The sequence below is a fragment of the Culex pipiens genome, chromosome 1 (genome assembly GCF_016801865.2).
Source record: "Culex pipiens pallens isolate TS chromosome 1, TS_CPP_V2, whole genome shotgun sequence".
Lineage (NCBI taxonomy): Eukaryota > Metazoa > Arthropoda > Insecta > Diptera > Culicidae > Culex > Culex pipiens.
Genome location: NC_068937.1, coordinates 64,112,501 through 64,129,656, shown reverse-complemented (window position 1 = coordinate 64,129,656; position 17,156 = coordinate 64,112,501).

Below are 17,156 nucleotides of genomic sequence, written 5' to 3'. Positions count from 1 at the left end.
ATGTCCTTCGGGGACATGTCCTCCTCCAGGTGGTCCATCTGCGCATCGCTGATCCGCGCCATCAACTGCGAACGGCAGTGACGGTCCTTCCTGATGCGCTTGTCCAGCAGCTTCATCCGGGCCGTCTTTTCCTCCGGCTTTTCTCCCACTTTCTCCTTCAGTTCCGCCACGTCGCCCACGTCCGACCGCACACATTCCAAGAGCTCGTGCTCCTCCAGGAACGATAACATGCGGAGACGCCACGGGTTGAAGTTGGACTCGTCCAACATCGGCACCTGCACCGGAGCGGGTTTTGCGTCCGTCATGACGCCCGACGATTCCGCGCACTTTTCCGTTTAGACCGAAAAACGCGACTTGGGCCCACAACCTAAAGAGGTTTCGGGGAGGCCGGAATAAAACACGCGGTTTAAGATTAGCGAAAAGAAAAATAGCGTGTATTCTCTTGAGTGGTTTGTCACAGACTGGTAGCGGAAGTGCAGCTGTCAAACAGCAGCAGCCCGCGTGTGCCCAGTGGGCTTGAGCGTCGTAGGGGCGAACAGAGTGCGGTGGTTGCCAACTTATCACTTTGAACAACTATTTGTGGATGTTTTCTGAAATGGTTATCATATATCATAATGTTATTTTAAAGTTGGCAATGGTGATTTTTTTTCTAGATGACTTCAAAAAACTATTTGTGGATGTTTAGTGAAATGGTTATCATATATCATTAGGTTATTTTATAGTTTGAATTGTTAACCTCGATTCTTGAGTACCATTTGGAATCGTTTAATAAGCATTTGAAAAATAGTTACCATTTGCAAAAACGTTTCCCTCCATAACTAAAATCAAGCAAATTTGACTAGTTTGTTTTATAAAGAGAAAATTTTGACCAAATTTCCTTCTACAAAATTTCCTTCTACAAAATCAACCCGAAAAAATCAAAGGGCATATATTTATTTTTTATCTCGTCTAAAAATATTTTAATTTTTTGTATAATTTCAATGTGCAAACAACAATCAAGGTAAATATACGGACATTGTTGTTCACCTTCAGGTGAATGTTGCTTTGCCTTGATCCTAGGTTTGAGAGATGCCTGTCAAAATTGAGTGTCGTTGTTTTTGTTTGTGTTTTGCGTCAGTCAGATCGGCGATTTTTTTCCTTCACGGTTTGCAGCAGATTCCACACCCCGCGGTAAACTTTCTTGCGCTGCCCGTCACGTTCGTCGTCGGTCATCGTTCATTGTGTTACCGGAAGGTCATCTTCCTCGGAAAGTATTGTTCCCGGTTGTAAAAACCCCTGCAAGTGGCCGGTATGGATGGTGAATGACAACAACGAGCGCGGAAGTTTTGGAGTGAAAATGAAAGTGAAATGAGATTCGATAACGACTGGCGATAATTCAAGCGATCGAGGATCTGCCGAAGGCGAGACGCTTCTGTTGTATAAGCTGAGCTGGACTACTAGCCTTCCGTTAAGGCGAGCTGTGAGTATTTTATTAGGAAATACTTATCCCTCAAACTCAAACAATCTTTCTCCCTAGTCTACGCCATCCCAAATAGCCTCCCCTTCGGAGGCACCCAGCTGCTCGCGGAAACGTTCCGGCAGCAGATCCATGATTCGTACGCAACCGGATCATCCTGCAGCACCTTCTGCTGAACAACTTTACGCTAAACTGCAACGCGATGGAAATCATCCACTCCAAGTTAATCCCCGACAGCGAGGTGTTTCTGCAGTCGTACTACTTGATGAACTGGATTGCCGAGACGACGGTGGACTACATGGTCGTCCGGAGAGCTCATCTATTTTTGGCGACCCGCGGGCAGCGGACGTGCATGTCCATCGAGGAGGCGCATGCTGGACGTTTGCAACAGGTTGCTCCGGTTGATGTGAGTTGAAGTTGCTGGACTATTTTAAGGGACGAATAACGATTGTTTCTTTCAGTTGGTCCGTGGCCGGAGTCTTTACCTTCGGCCAGTGGCTGATGCAAGGTCAAACGCACACCAAGGACAAGGCCGCCAAAGGGATGAGTTTTTCTTATGAGCGCAAAGAAAGAGGCGGTGGCGGCTAGTACCGCCGCCTCCAAGAACGAAGGGATGGGGTAAAATCCGGGTAGAAAGGGTTACCACCCGCTGGAGGACGCGTTATGGCGGAAGGGCGAAAAGGTGCAGACGATTCAGATCATCGTGGAGACGAGCGGGCAGCTGCGGATGATCGAAATACTGGCCAACTACTTCCGGTCGGTGATTCTGCTGAGTCCGTGCAAACTGTGGTAATGCACAAACGACGGGGGATTTGGGCCTGGTGGCGGGGCAGAGCAAGCGCAGCCAGCGGATGATGTACTTTCAGTGTGCATCATTCATAATGAGCGAGTTTAAGTAAAAAATGAAACTACATGTTGGTAATATTACGATTAACTTTGAAAAATATACCTGCGTTAAAAATTAAATAATATTTCTGTTTTGTACCAAATAAATATGCGAAAAATGGGTACACACAAGAATGCTGTATTATATGATCTCAGATCCTTATTTTGTACACAGTTTAATCTATGAATGTCGTAAGATGGCTACATGGAAATCTTAATTAACGGCTTTGTCCGGATGACCGCTTAGTCAACCGTCGGCTTGGCATTCCAGTGCATCAAGTAGTACGACAGGAACACCTTGCTGTCGGGGAAATCATCAGCTGCTAGTGCTCAAACTTTTGGATAACTTTCAGGGCTTTCAGGTAGGAAATTTAGTATATTTCCCGGTGGAACCGACTACCCGTCCGAAGGCTTGGTGTAGTTGATGAGGTACGGTTCCTTGGCCGACTGTGGCAATGCCGTGCGCCTCCTTGGTGGCTCGCGGTTCGCCACAAACCGATGCAACAGCGTCAGATACTCAAACGCTCACGCCTTCTCGTGGCCAGTACCTGCGAAGCCTCGCCACCCTCGAGTGACTTGCTCCGGACGACCGCGTAGTCCACCGTCGTCTCGGCAATCCAGATTAGTGTGCGCCAGATTCGTACGCATCTGTCGGACGATCCGGTGGCCAGCAGTGTTCCGTCGCAGTTAAAGTTAAGCGACGTGACGTCCTGGTTCGGGTGCGTAGTATTGTCCGACATGTCCAGGATGCGGGCCGTGCCCTCACGTCACTGGAGCCAATCGCCAGTCGCCGTGCTCGGATTCCACTAACAGATAAACCTCTCACTTTCGTGTTCCCGCAGTATGGTGGCCTTCGAGGCCGAAATTTCAATGTTCAAGTTCACGTCCATGCTGTCAGCCGGGCGAACGTCGTCGTGGTCGTCTGTGCCATCGAAGTTCCCCCATTCGCCCCATTGCCGACACCACCTCCGCCTCCGTTTCAAACCTCTGTCTCTGCTGATTAGGCATCTTCTGGATGGCCACCAACACCTTGTGAAGGATGCTTAGCAGGGCCGTCGGTGGAACTAACGCGCTTTGGCGAAATGTGTGACTCGATGCCAACCTTTCAAGCCGAGTTAAAAAAAACCTCAAAAACTTGACCGCGAGCTGTGGACGCTGCAAAACGAGGTGGAAAAAAAATCAGCGAACCAACTGACGCAAAACAAAAACAATGACACTCATTTTTGACAGGCACTCTCAAAACAAGGATCAAGGTAAATCATCATCAGGTGAACAAGGCACTCATTAGCGAAGAATCAAATTAAAATGTTCCATTAAATAGGGTCCTTAAGTCCTAGGTAATTTTTTGTATAATTCGGTTAAAAAAAACAATCTTAACAAATTTCTGAACGTTTTTTTTTTTTCATTTTTATGCAAAAAAAGAGATAAATTGACAAGACAACATTTTTTCGATGGATCAACTATGGTCCCCTCGGCACGTGCTGTCTAGTAGGGCATTTTCTGTCATGATGGGCAGCGACACAACCATGTTTTGTTTTTTCCACTCGGAAAATAATCTGGTAAATTTGAGTGTCTGGCGCCTGCGGACTTATGTCGTGCAGTTCAGACACACTTGGCACACTTATTCTAGCTTGAGAGCCTGGATCTTATTAGAGAACGGACATCTCAAACCAAAAGTACCAATCGAAGCACGAGAATATTTCAGTGACGTTGAAATTTACATTTTTTTCTGTGTACGGTGAAGTGTTCGTCGTGCAGCTGCACCAGTAGTACCAAGTTAGGTGGACATCATTTGGCTTACTTGGCCCTGGATTTCACCCACATTTGAGCTGCCAAAGAAAGCTAATCTGGAGTTTACCAATTTTAATTGACAGAATCTATATTAACAAAAAGAGAAAACAAACAAACGGCTCAAGAACAAAAAGGCTAAAAAATATCGGTTCCTTTTGATGCGCAGCAATTCCTTTGAGTTTCGTTGACGATTAAATTTTAAGTATATCATGTTTTTGATAATTGTTACTTTATTTCAATTGTTTGAGCGAATCATTTTTCAACAGTTGATAATTTTGGATTTACGGCCTATTTGCGAGCGCGGGTAACGAGCGTAGCGAGAGAAGAAAACGAAAGAGCGCGCCAGGCAGATTATTATTACTCTGCTTTGCGCGCTCTCTCGTTTCTCTTCTCTCGCTATGCTCGTTACCTGCACTCGTTGCAGGCTGGCGCAGGCAAAAACAGTCTGAAGTGAAACGTTCGTGCGGCTGGTCGTTGTTTACGTTTTGTGCGCAGGTATAATTTTCAAACAAATCATTTGATTTACCAGATACTTTATTTACATTTTTCTTGTTGATCATTTCAGCGCCGTGGAGAACTTGAAACAACGGAACAGCTGGTGCTGGAGGATTCGATCGGCAATCAAAAGAGATCTTGGCGGCAGCCGACCGACAAAACAAAAACCGAAGCGAACGCACGAGTGGCATTAATCAAGGAAATCATTTGAATCATCAGATAAGTACACATATTTGAATGTTACATTCTACTCGATACTTTGTGATTTTTTTTTTCTTATTTTTTCAGGTTTGGAAGACTTTGGCAGTATGATCAACCGAACAGAATCGGCAATCAACTAGAGTTAAAGCCGAAAAAGTTCAAATATTATTGTTGTGAACCATCCGTCAAAAAGTGAACAAATTTGTATGATAAACTTAAATTTACCATTTGACAACCATTTATCAAAAAGTAAAAACTGGTCGGCATTGTTGGACAAACCTTAAATAACCATTTGAAAACTATTTCTCAAATAGTGAAACTGGGAAAAATTGTAGGATAAACCTTATATAACCATATGAAAACTATTTCCAAAATAGTAGCGCTCGGTAAAAACAGCAAGAAAAACCCTAAAAAACCATTTACGAACCATTTGTAAAACAGTAGCAGCAACGTTAAAAATTGTAAGAATAACCTTAAAATATCATTTAAAAACCATTTCTGAAACAGTAAAAACCGGTGGAAAAAGGTCGCTTTTTCGCGAAAATTTACTTTATTTTTACCATTAAACAAATGGTAATTTGACGAAACGTTGTTCGGGGATTTTTAAGGTTACCGTTGCTAACCACCCTCAATTCAGATGGTCGAACTTTATGATAAATGGTAGGGTACCATTTCCGATATGGTATTTTTAAGGTTTTCCTACCATTTTTCAAATAGTGGTTACGATGTCTGAAATGGTGAGAAAACCATTTAACACAAAGTTTTTTTAAGGTTCTCGTTTATGCGGGATATGTATGAAAACCTCATATAGTTTTCTGCCTAACAACTAATTTCTCATATAGTAAAATCGACCAAAACTATTTTGGGAATGGAATTAATGGTTTGATATATCGTACATATATAGTTGGGTTACAATTTAATGAATAGTAGAGACCATTTGATAAATAGTTGAGTAACTATTTGTCATAAAGTAGTTATATAGTTCATGACTATGCGGGATGTGAAATTAACATGAGTTCGCGTTGGACAGCAGCGTCCAATAAGACGCGTTTTTGTATGGGCTGGAAATTTTTGCTGCAATTGCGAAAGCCCACGCCGGGTTTCGTACGCCGTCCTGCGGGACGTTCCTCTACGTTTTGGATCAGCATCTCGGCGCGTCTTCGCCGCCATCTTGGTGACTCTACATTCCGTGATCGTGTGACGCTCCGGCCCGCCATCTTGGCAGTCAAACGGAGTCGTGGAAGTTCGTCAATTCCCGTTGGCAGAAACCGCACACCGGTCGCCAATTGCCGGTCGTGAAAAGGGTCCACCACGTTACAACCCCCGGACCCTTCCGAGAGCCGTACGTAGTCAAATCGTCGTACACACCCGGGTCGGGAATCCTGTTGGTTTTAACTTAAAGCCTCCAATGGTGGGGTGTTCGTTTGCCTCCAGGACGAAGACCCAGTCCGGACAGCGCCCGACACTCCGTGTCCATCGCGCGTGAGCTGAGCTCGGCTCGCTCTTTATTGGCTCTGCGGAATTGTGCACTTGTGAAATCGGAAAGCTTCCCGTCCAGCCGCCCACACTCCGCAACTTTAGTTTCGGCCACGAGCGTCCACGTAGTCCTACGTCACCCAACGAGGGAGCTGGAACGCACCACGTGACCAGCGTCTACCTTCTCGGCGTCGTGAATCAACCGCACGGCCAATCAGCATCGAGCGTCGCTCGACGGCGGATTCCCGCCAAAGCAGAGGAACCAACTCGACACCTCCAGACTGCCAGCATCTACCAGAACATCGCATCAGCAGCTTTCGCCGGCCCTCGACGGCCGGGCGTCTTCGCAGCAGCATGTGCACCAACACCAACAAAACCCTGCGCAGGTATGTGAGAGACCCTTGAATCATGGCCATGTTTCCTCTCTCCCATTTCCCTTACCCACACAAACAATTGTCTAGCTCGAACTCTCGCGGTAGTTTTATGCTCCGGGAAATGGAATCCCGCAAATACACAGTGAAACCATGATTTTGCGAACATGAATTTATTCTTTTTTTTCCCTCATGCGTTACCTTGAATAAATCTCTATGAACGTGCACTCTTGATAACCTTTTCGTTTTCGTTTTTTGAAATCATACCTTCTTTTTTCCCTAACTTTCCGTTGTCTGAAAGAACCAGAATCGAAGATCTCCGTGGGTCATTACACGTTCAATTTGATAAGATCCCATTTTAGTTATTTTTGGTAATTTCGTCTGCGTAAAAGCCGTATGCCGACTAACGACCCTGAGAGCTAATGTCGGGCAACTAACACGACGGGTGGCCTCTTGTTTCGGCAAGAGTGGCGCATAAGCCACTGCGTTTAAAACTACAAAAATCTTCATAGCACGGTTAGGTCGGTTACAGACTTCACGGCACGAGTTCGACGTCGGACTTGACGGGGTCGGCCGAACCGGTCAACAGGTGGTGTAACGTCGAAGCAATGTCGTTTTTAAGTAGTGGAATGGCCAGATCGGGACAGTGATCCCAGACAGAGAAAGAAATAAAGGGGTGAGTTGTTAGTTTTTTGGTGTTAAAGTTCAGGGTGATAATCTCCGTTCAGAATATCTAGCTTATGCTGAGTTGTATTAATAACACACTAACAAATGCATTGCGCTAGTTCGAAATTTGTACTCCATATCCGTCATCTTGGCGCTGGCGACCGTTGTCAACCCGGAACTGATGGTTTCCTCTTGCAGCTGCTGTGCAAGTTTAAGTCCGCAGGGTGGCCCATGAGTGCTGGCCAATTTGTTCCGTGTCGAAGACCTCCACTTCGGACGGGTTGTCCGCTTGCCGGCTCTGCCTTTGGATGGATGTCGTTCAGCTGGATGGCTCCCAAACGCGGTCCTTGGCCGCAAAAAAAAGTTAGTGTCCATCGAGATGTTTGCCAAACTTCGTACCGACGAAGCTATACATCCACAAAGCTCCAGAGCTCCTTGGTGCGTCTTCATCGTACGGTTGACCCGTGTAGGCTGGCTCCAGGTTCTCAGCTCTACCGTAATATTCGCGTACCGGCACATGTCCGGGCGGAACGGTTCGTGATGTCACATCTCGCCGGGTCGGTCCAGGTCACGCTGTTACGAAACCCGCGTTATCTCCATCTCCGTTTGCCTGGAACACGTCAGCTTGGCTCGCTGAAGTCGCGGTGGGGTCAGAGCTGCACGGCTACGGTTCTTTTAGGGGCAATGGACCAGGAGGGTTGGTTTTTGTTGTTGATCGAAGACTCTCTGACGGTCACCAATGGATATCCGTTAGGCGTTCGATTCCTGTCGAGATAAAGATTCAAATTAGCAAATATGGATGGTTTTTTGTTGTGATTGACTCACTGTAGATATCCGTCCAGAGGACAGTATCAACCAGTCAGGTTAACCGGAACCACAAGTACCGACGACGAGCGGACCACGGATAGCGCATTTTTGGTTCTGTTTGTGCGATCTAACGAGCAATGTCCCGTACTGGAGTCCGTGTTGTTCAAGAACCAGCTGAAACAGGAAAAAATTAGGTTAGAATTGTTTCAAGGTGACTTCCGGAAGAATGCGAAATGCGTCGTGTAACCGGGAGCAATGCCCTTGTGGGGCGTACTAGATTTGCAGTGCCGGAAGATGCAGTAGACACGGCCCTTTCGACGGCGGATTGCGGATGCTTCCTTTGTGGATTGACGGATTCACTTTGAAACAGCGGCAACCGATCGTTTGTGGCCAGCGATTACGGATTGCAAGGCCGCGACTGCATCGAAACTCTGGTGAAAAGCTAATGTTTAAAAACTTACCAACAACTTAAATTACTTAATATTTTCCACCAGCAGCAAAAAAAAACGTGACTCCGCACGCGCGATTTCTTTTAATGGTACGTTCGTTTGAAGAGCCGGTGCGGCACTGAGTGCCGCACTCGTCGAGTGCCAGTTTTGGTTCAAACGAACGGTCCAGTTTTGCTCTCAGTTTTTATGCTTGTGTGCGTGCGTGGTGTTTTGTTTTGGTTCAAAAAACGTCAGTCAAAATGCGATCGTAGCAAATTGAACGTACCTCCGCGCTGGTATTAATGGTGTACCGTAAAACGGGGTGACTTTGATAGCCGGGGTGACTTTGATAGGTTTGCGATTTTTCCGCAAAATGAAGAGTACAATTAAAATACGTACGGAATTGTTTAGAATCATACTGACCGTGGTAGAGAAGTGTTCAAAGTACCTCAAAAAGAACTTTTCATAAAATTTTGATAAGTTTAAAAAGTTAGTTAACTATAGTTAAGAAAATGTTGATGAAAGTCATTATTTTAAACTTCTCAAAGTGTCATGATTTTCTCAATGAACATGATTTTGAATCGGAAAACGGAATTCATTTTCGGATTCTTTGGACAATTTTCCACTAGGAGAAGGGTAAATAAGTTTTTAAATAATAAATAATATGTGTTTTTGAAACACAATTAAAAAACCAATCCAAATTTATAGGCAATTTCAGTTGAACAAATTTCACGTGAAATGTGAAAACTTTTTGTTAGGACTCGTGATACGAATTCAGTATAAAATACAATATAAATCAATAATTTTATAAACAAAACCAGTTTTAACAAGTTTCACGCCAAATTCCGTCTTTTTAACAATTTTACCTAAAATTTATATGTATTTTGTTAAAAAGTTTATAAACTTAGTTAACTAAATATAAACATTGATTTTTTTCTTAAAAACTATATCAGCTACTTTAGTGATGGTACATTTAACGTACAAATAAAGTTTGAACATTTTAAATATGATTTTAATAAGAAAAACTATGACTATCAAAGTCACCCCGGAAATTAAACTAGGTATTTTTAACGTAACTATTTTTCTTAACACTATTGAAAAAACTTTTTTCCAAAATAGTGTATGGACTTTGTGTGGCCTACCCCAGTACATGTTTTAAAAATAATAATCTTGAGAAAACCCTTACCTGTTGGAAAATATTCCAAAAACAAATTGAAATCCTATCACAGTCACCCCGGTTTACGGTATGTCGTATCCTGTCTCAGGAACGATCATTGGAACCCGGAAAGCGGTTCGTAAGAACCTGGATCTTACTTTTGGTTTGAGATGGCCGTTTTCTAATGAGCTTCAGGTTTACTAGCAAGAGTGACAGTTACCAACGAAATTCCATAAACCTGATGTTCTTCAAATATTCTTTAAATAATAAAATTAAAAATGAGTATTATAGAATTTAAAAAAATATATATATTTTTAATGATTATACCAATTTAAAGAAATATATAAAAAAAAAAAATATTGGAATTTGAAAAATTTCTATAATTTTATTAAATTTTTACACTGGAAATTCATATTTTTGGTTAAAGTTAGATTTTTGGGATTTTTTTTAATACTGGAATTTAAAAACCTAAAAAAACGGGATTTCAGGAATGTTAGAAGCGAGGTTAAAAGTATTAGAAATTTTAAAATAGTTTGGATTTTTTTGTTATTTTCAAAAATTTAAGAATTCGTGGAATATTTAGATTTTCTGAAATTCCTGGAACTTAAGAATTTTTGGAATTTGAAGATTACAGAAATTCTCAAAATTTATGTATCCAGAAATTCCCAAAATTATCAAATTTCAAAAATTGCTTGAATTCTAAAAAAAAAATTCTGAAATTCCGTATGCATTTAAAGTTTATAAAAATAAACCATAATTTCAAATAATTGAAGAATACAGTAGTTGTTCGGTAACTGGGCTGAGGACGTAGCCCAGTCACCGAATGTTGCTCGTTAACTGGGCTGAACAAAAAATAACGAGGGGAGCACCGATGCATAATATTTTCCAGATGAAATATAAAAATAAAAGTTACTCAAATTTATTTACAATGCTTACTTTTCATATTACTTTGATTGTAACTTGAAATTAAACAAAAGTTTGAAAAAAGTTTTTTTATTTATTGAATATGATTTTTGCATCCATTAACCCCTCGGTCATTTTGGTTTATTTTGGTTTTTTGACGTTTGTCTGCTTTTTAACTGGGCAGCCCAGTTAAACAACGCCCAGTTACCGAACAACTACTGTATTTGAAAATGCTAACATATCTAAATTCCAAATTCTTTAAAATCACACATTTTTTTAATTTAATAAAATCCAATTTTTTTTAAAATTTCCAAAAGGTTTAAATTAATGAAGATTTTGAAATTCTAATCATTCATAAAACTCTTAAAATTCCAAAAACTACCTCAAAACAATCCAACAAAATACTTGAATACATAAATTCCTAATATTCTTAAATTTAAGACATTTTCTTAAATGCCTGAATAACCTAAAATTTCTGAATTCCCGAAAAAAAAAAATTCTTAAAATTCTTAAAACTCCTAAAATTTCAGAAATTCTAGAAAAATCTTAAATTCCAGATTTTTTTATTTATAATTTCTAAATTTTCTTAAATCTTTTATATGTCATGGAATATCAAAACTACATTAGAAAAAAAAAACTATAATATTCTGAAATTCTTTGATTCCAGAAATCTCTTAAATTCTATTATCCCCAAAAAAAGTACTGCTTAAAATTCCAAACATTTCGCTGGAGTTGTTTATATTTTTTAATAAATGTATATGAAAATATAAAATCACGCATTTTTTTTTAATTAAAGAATTCCAGGGGTTCTAAGAGTTAATTTTATTTGAGGTATTTCTGTAATTTTACAAATTTATGATTGTTTTTTTAAAGAATTTCACATATTTTTCTATTATTTTAGGTATTTCTGGAATCATAGATTATATACAATACCTGGAATTTTGAATATTTCTGGAACATCGCGAATTATAAGAGTTGATAGAATTTCAGGATTTTTCTTAGATATTGTTGAATGCTTGGAATTTTTGGGAATATTAAGAACCTATAAAATTTAAGGAAATTTGTAGAGTTTGAGAATTTTAGGAATTTCTGGAATCTTTGAATTTTAGAATTTTTTTGAATTTTTGGAAGCCTAGGAATTTTAAGAAATCTTTAGGAATTTAAAAAATTTCATTTATTTCCTAATATGTACAGGAATTGTAATTGGCTTGGGAATTTGAATAATTTATGTTATTTTAGAATTTAAGAAATTTCTTGTTTTAATTCATTCAAGAAACTATAGGATTTATAAATAATCAAAAGCTTAAGGTTTTGTTTTTAATTCAAGGAATTTTAAGAGTTTAAATAATTTTGGATATTGTAAGAATTTTAAGAACCTACATAATTTTAGGATTTTTTTATAATTCTTGGAAATCATGGAATTTTAGGAATGTTAAGAAATTATTTTTTTTTGAAATTTATGTTGAATTGTTTTTTTTTACAATTTCCTAATTTTTTTCGAATTATAAATGTTTTATAATATATTATTTTAAAAAAATAATTTTTATAGTTCAATTATTTTGAAAAATTTCTTGATATCTTTAGAATTTCAGAAATGTTAATGGTTTTGGAAATTTTATTAATTTTATAAATATTAGGAGTTTTAGAACAATACGAAATTTCAGAGTTAGAACAATTATCATTTTTTTTATTTTAAATGTTCTAGGAAGTATAGGATTTTAAATTATTTTTTTTTGAGTAAATTTGGATTTTTTTCGCGTTTTTTTGGAATTTGTAATTATTTGAATTTCCTTTTTTTATTATATTGTAGTTTCTGATATGCATTTTTGCCTGAATTTTAAAATTAAAGATTTATTTGTAGCGACACATGGTACATATTGCCATCAGATACTATGGAAAACGTCCTGGACGGAACACTTCGCTCAATTAAGTTAAGACAAGTTCATTCCGTTAATCCAACTGCTTTGTCCCGGGACCACATTTGGCTGGTCCAACCCGACTATGTCCACGGCGGGAAAGTCGACTTACTTATCGCAAAATATTTCAAGTATCCAGTCGAATATATTTTCTAAATTTTTTAAATGATCTCTAACATCAAACCATATAGTTCAGAAAATACACGAACAGTTTTTCTGATCTTATTGATTCACTAGTAAAGTAAATCTTTCCCAGTTCCTGAGGGGAACACCCTTGAAGAGTATCGGGGCCGGCATTTACAAAGCGGATTCAGTGGCAATTTCATTCTCAACTTAATGTTAACATGTTAAGGTTAATGTTAACATTCCATAGGTCGCCTCCCTAAGGTGTCGTGATAAGGTCCAGTTTGTGACGATACACTACCTTCCCTCTACTAAGCAATCGAATCCAGAAGGGAAAAGATCACCAGTTGTGTTGGTCCGAGCCGGGATTTGAACCCCGATCTACCGCTTACTAGGCGGAAGCGTTATCACTAGGCTACGTGGCTCGGTCATTGATTCACTGATTCGTTAGAATCGCCGCGAATATCCGTGATTATCAATTGCAATCGCAGCGGGATGGTTAAGCTTATTCACTACGAAGTTTTTTTTTGTATGGGAAACAGTGGACTTCGCTGTTATTTCAATGTAGAATTTCTCGTTTTAAAACGTCGTTCAACAGTGCTTAAAAATATATACTTCAGCGTAAAATGACTTGTTTTTATTTATTCTTAACTGAAATTAAATTTCACTATTGAACAGCATTTTTCATTGTAAAATTTACAGGAAAAAGTATTTTAAAGTTAACAACGACTTTTTCCTGTAAATTTTACAATGAAAAATGCTGTTCAATAGTGAAATTTAATTTCAGTTAAGAATAAATAAAAACAAGTCATTTTACGCTGAAGTATATATTTTAAAGCAAATTTTTTCACAATTTTATTATTAGCACTCGATTCAACTCTTCTGGTGGCCCTTGAATCCCAAGTCCAGCTACACAGAAAAAAAAAATCCGGTAAATTTACATCATTTATGATGTACCAAAAGTGCACGTCATTAATGATGCGAATTTACATCTACTTCATTGTAAATTTAAATGCCATCCGATGTAAACTTGTGGAACAAAAAGTTCTTCCAAAACATGTAAATTTCCGATGAATTCGACGTAAATTTACCCAACTGAAAATTTTTTTTACCCCGTTGAATCTAGAATTCGATGTAATTTTCAAAAGCATTGTGATTTGTTTTGGTACATGTGCATCTTTGAATCATATGCTTACGGGATTGTATTGAGTTAATTTAAGCTCAATTCAAATCAAAAGCGTGCATTTCTAAGTGCTTTAATACAACACAAATTTAAGCTTTTGAGAATTGCATAACAGTTCTAAATTCAACGAGGTTTGAAGTGACTTAATTTGTTTGTTTTGGCTTTTTTACAGAAATAAAAACTTATTTACTTACGGTTTCATTTGAGAAGTCATCAGTTGACCCAAGTTGAAGTCGGCATCGTTTCGTTGCTCGAACATTGTACGACGGAGTCGGTGCTGGTTTGTTCTTCCAGGTTGGACCCGCTCCACCGACGCATGTAGCCGGAACTCCTTAAGTAGACGGCACTGCTGTGGTCGAATTCATGCCAGCGCCGTGGAATGTTGCTGCACACCGTCCACGATGAGAACGCAACGTAGCAACTTCCGGGTTGCTTCCCGGCAATCAACTTGCGAGCTCTTGGAAAACATTCTGGAGATGTAGGCTTCTGAGAATGATCTCTGGGGGATTTGAAAAATGAACAAAAATGTCAAACAAACTGCTGAGGTACTACTACGCTTTAGCTTACCTGACGTCGTAGGCGTGCAATTAATGAGCGAGCCACGGTTCGGAACAAAGCACCACCGAGGACAGCTCTTCTTGGTTAAGAAATGGGGATAGATCAATAAACGGCAGCGGAACGGTCATACTTCCAGGACCAGGATTCTTGAGTACAAAAATTCCCCCACTCACGAAATTGCCAACCGGTGAGCCACAAACAAATCCGCCGACTATCGCAGAATGTACACCGGATGAGGCCGTCCTTGGCCTAGACGGTTGACCGGCCCACTCTCGCCCTAAAGAAAAAAGGTTTGCGAATCTTAAATTACCTTACCCATGATAATTTGCTAATAAAAAATTGACAAAATAAAAGAAAAAATGAAACTGACCAGTAAATTCAACAAATTTCTTCAACTGTTGAAGTCTTGCTTCTGCAAAACTAAAAAAATACGAATTTAAATTGCAGCTAACGTCAAACCAAAGGACGAAAATAAATATTTTGTTTGATGTCTAAACCACTCTAACTTTTGGGGGGGGGGGGGGGGGCGATTAACGGGCATCGCCAGTGCCAGTTAAGATTCTTAAGCCAAGACACACACCCTAAAAATTTCGATTTTTTGTGTTGCACACTCACACAATATCACTCGCGCCCGCCGGCACGCACACTGCCTCAGCTATCGTAACGCGCAAGCTGTCAAACATTTTTGTTTGCTTTTTCAAACGTGTTTATAAAAGTTAGTTGATTAGTGCGCTTTTTGACGATTTAATCAAATTGCATGCGAAATTGAAGGTAACTTTTCATATTGATAAATCACAACACATAATCACATGACGCGCTTCTTTTCCCGGCAACAGATATGATGAGCCTGTGGAACACCGGGATGAGTTGGCAGCTTCCTCCTCCGCCACCTCTTCCAAGCGGCGCACAGCATCTCCGACGACCAAAACGGCCATCGTGGCCTGACCCAACTCCCGGCAACATTGGCGACAATCCGAATCATGCTGAACGCGCTGCTACGCAGGTCGTCGAACCGGTCGCTGCCAATCCGGCAGGCAGTTTTTCCAGGCTGCAAGAGCGGAATGATTCTCCGCGCCGTCGCCTCGGCCAACTCAATGTTCCCCGACGGATCAACCGCGGACGAGCTGGTCAACTCGCTGCAGCGCAAGATGCTGTACGAGCAGGCAGTCGAACCGGCCGCCGCCAATCCGGCCGTCCAACAGTTTGTCCAGTCCGTCTGTCCCAACATCCTGCGCAGTATGTCGGTGCTGATTGAAACGGTCGCCGGAGCGAAACAATTCTCTGCGCCGCCACCGCAGCAGTCTGTGGCCAACTCATTGTTCCCCGGCGGATCAACTACGACCGAGCAGTCCAACTCGCTGCAGCAGATTCAACCTCTCACAACTTCAGGGACGTCACGCAGCCGGGGCCGGTTTTTTTTTGCACTTGAGAAGACTCGTGGAAGCGACCACCCCGGAGGTCAGCACGACGAAGGTTACCACGGAATCGCTGAAGGAATCCCTGCGGAAACCTCGCCGTCGGAAGAGCGACCCGACTCGAAGCAACAAGATCTTCCAGCGGAAGTTGATTCAGTGGTCACCGCAGCAGTCTGTGGCCAACTCATTGTTCCCCGACGGATCAACCGCGACCAAGCAGTCCAACTCGATTCTTCACTGTGTTCCGTTCTCTCGCTATTTTTTTACGACTTAAAGTTACAAAATTTCCTAAATGCAATTTTACCTAAATTTTACTATATTCAACTAAATGTTGCGTAATTTATCAAAAACAGATTTCACAAATTTAAAACTATATTTATAGGAATTGAATTAAATTGTACTAAAAAAAATTGAATCTAATTTACTTAGTTTATCAAAATATAATGTAATTTAACTCAACTGAACTCTATTTGAGTAAATTTAACTTTACTTAATAGATTTTTTAAATTTATTTTACCTAATTTATCTTCATTGAACCTAATTTACCTTAATTTAACTTCGTCTATTTGAATTTAATTTTGAACAACCAAATTCAACTAAATTCAATCAAACCTAACTAAGTTCATCTAAATTTAACTTAACGTAATTCAACTAAATTTAACTTAATTTATATTTATTAAAAGTTATTTAACTAAGTTTTTTCAATTTAACAAAATTTAACTAAATTTATCTATTCCGAACTTAGTTTTGCTGAATTTATCTTTATTTAAATTAAGGTTACCACGGAATCGCTGAAGGAATCCCTGCGGAAACCTCGCCGTCGGAAGACCGACCCGACTCGAAGCAACAAGATCTTCCAGCGGAAGTTGATTCAGTGGTCACCGCAGCAGTCTGTGGCCAACTCATTGTTCCCCGACGGATCAACCGCGACCAAGCAGTCCAACTCGATTCTTCACTGTGTTCCGTTCTCTCGCTATTTTTTTACGACTTAAATCTAATCTAATCTAATCTAATCGAACACAAGCGCAGCCAGTCCGAAGAAAGCATCCGGGAAGAACTTATGGTTAGATTACGCCTCAAGTTCCTTCTTGTCATTATTAATGTTTGCAATACTTTCGAGAACCCCCGAAGTGTATTACACTCATTAAAGTGGCCCGGCCTACTGCGTTGCATTAACCGCATGAGACAGATTCTATGAACGGATCCCACATTTCATAGAACCATCAGGGGAAGAAGAAGCCGGGGACATACCGTACCAACCGGTTCGAGTTATTTATAGATTATAATGGTGTGTCGTGTGTAGGGGAATCGTTGGGGAAGGGATTG